This window comes from Myodes glareolus, chromosome 1, assembly GCF_982192425.1.
Source record: "Myodes glareolus chromosome 1, mMyoGla1.1, whole genome shotgun sequence".
Lineage (NCBI taxonomy): Eukaryota > Metazoa > Chordata > Mammalia > Rodentia > Cricetidae > Myodes > Myodes glareolus.
In genome coordinates this window covers 69,627,781-69,630,381 of record NC_142026.1, presented here as the reverse complement: position 1 = coordinate 69,630,381, position 2,601 = coordinate 69,627,781, and positions in this window count along the sequence as shown.

The window sequence follows — 2,601 nt, the reverse complement described above, 5'->3', positions numbered from 1 at the left end:
GGACGGGGGGGAGGAACTTGGATTTCCCACAGTGCAGGAAACCCTGACTGCTCTGGGGAATGGTGAGGGAGGAGGAGAGAGAGTGGGGGGAGCGGGGGGAGCGGGAGGGTATTGGGAGGAGGGGAGGAAGTAGAAAGAGTGTTTTCGAATAGTTGAATAAACAAGTCTAACGGGGGGGGGGACAAAGGGAGTTAAGAGAAGCTGGAGCAGATGTTGGAGCAGAAGTGTCCCAGAAATTAACAAAAATGGGAAGATGAAGACGAAGAATGTAGCAGAGAATTGGAATTAGAATCGAGAGAGAGAATTAAAGCTACAAATTATAGACAGAACAGAAGAGTTAGAAGAAAACAAGGAAGAGAGAACAATAAAGAGCCATGCCGAGGAGAAATCACATGTGAGTTGACTTGTTTCCCTCAGTTCCTTATTTTTCCTTGCTGGATGTAGTGCCTTAGTTGGAACTTAAAGGGGTCTGAAAGGCTTGTACCCTGAAAGACCGCAGTTTTTCATAAAGAAACTAAATTCTGGGCTGGAGAGATGGCTCAGAGGTTAAGAACATTTTCTGCTCCTCCAAAGATCCTGAGTTCAATTTCCAGCAACCACATGGTGGCTCACAACCATCTGTAATGGGGTCTGGTGCCCTCTTCTGGCCTGCAGGCATACACACAGACAGCATATTGTATACATAATTAATAAATAAATAAATATTTTTTTAAAAAAGAAACTAAATTCCTTAATACCTATAAACCTGTAGATATCATGTCACTTCTATTTCCCTTCAGTTTCACTCTCTAAACGTCTATATTTCCTATTGGAGACATTTTTCTGTGCTGGGGAGACAAAGGCCTAGTTCCCACTAGGAACATGCATCGCGATATGCTATGGTCCACACCGTGGACAACACTTCTGTTTGGGTTCTGCTACTCCTAAGTTAGTTCCATGGGAAGAAAAGTTCTAACTGGAACAATTGGGGAGGGAATTACCCAAAGGAAGCCTCTTCAAATGGAAATCCAGAGCAGGGAGAGAGAAAGAGGTTGCTCTTAGCGACCATCAGTGAGAAATTTGTATGCACCACTCATGCAAGTTTCATTCATTTCTGAGGAAAATCCAAGTTACAAATGCTGCTGGAGATCAAATATGCTTCGATGAGATCAAGAATCATGTGGAAAAATAAGATATACAAAGCATTGAGGAATATACTAATCATTAGTCTTTCTAGTTAAAGTAGGAGAGTTTGTCTCTACAAAACTACAAGCTCAAGTCTTATTCATACATGAAGTTGTAATCAAACGGCCACGCAACTTCAGTTAAGTCTGACTGAATTTCAACATTTAATATGTTGACAAATATCTGAAAAGAGTTATATGATAATTATGTTGTCTCTTTGAAAATTTAAAGTAATTCATATGTTCTTTGTTCTTCACTCTGTTGTGTGTTTGTGTGTGAATCGGCTTGCTTGTGAGTGCATGTGCCTGGTGAGGCACAGTCAACCTCGCTATCTTCTTCATTTGTCTCCATTTTATATTAAACATTATCTCTCTCTGAGCCCCTTGCTTTCTGATTTAGCTGTACTCTCTGGACAGCATTCCACAGGTTGTCTCGCTGTCTCCCTGACTACCATATTGAGATTACAGGCACACGGTTCTGCACCTGACTTTTCTATACTTCCCTTCTGCATGAACAAATACAGGGCCTCATGCACATGTGGCATTCACATTAAGTACTGAGCTATCTCTTTAGCTCTGTTTGTTGTTTTCAATTTAAAAATAAATAAATCTTTTGAATTTGACTTTGATATATACATATGCAAGTACATATACATATGACCATTACATATTGTTAGCTAATTCCTGTAACTAGAACTAGTTTGGATTGAATTCAAATTTGTGTGTGTTCATTCATGCTGCAGTGAATGAATAAATCAGTATTCATGACTATAAAAAATGAATTAATTAATAAAAATTTAAAAAAAAAGACTGGACGGGGAAGTAGGAGGGAAAGTAGAGAAGCAAAAGGGGAATGGGAGGAGGGGAGGAAGTGCAAATTTTAGAATGGAAAAATTGAAAAACATAAATAAATGGCAAAAAAAGAGTGAGATCACAAGCTAAGTCTGCGTAGGAACTATCAGTGAAGGGATCAATGCACACTACTGAAGCTCTGAGAACAAAGAGAGACCAGTGATCTGCCTGTCAGTTCCTCACACCCTCAGAAAACCTTCACTCCTCATCACCTCATCACGTTTTCACATTCTTGCATATGGAGGGCTGTGTGATTCAGGTGACAAAGGAAGTCACAGAACAACTTGGTGATATCAGCTCTCTCCTTCCAACGTGTGGGTCCTGAGTAACAAATTCAGGTTGTCATGCTTAGTGGCAAGTGTTTGACCCACTAAGTCACCTTGCTGTCTCTGCTTTATGAACTTTCTTAATTGTGATAAATGTTAGCAGTACATATGGAGAGAGAATAGTAAATAACATCTATGTGCCTAGTCTCAAATCAATAGTCGTGAGTGTTTTGTTCTGAGTGTCTCACTCTTACCTTGATCTTTCCTTTAAATACCTTTTGATTCACACAGAAATAGTGAGCCAAATCACACAGTTGGGC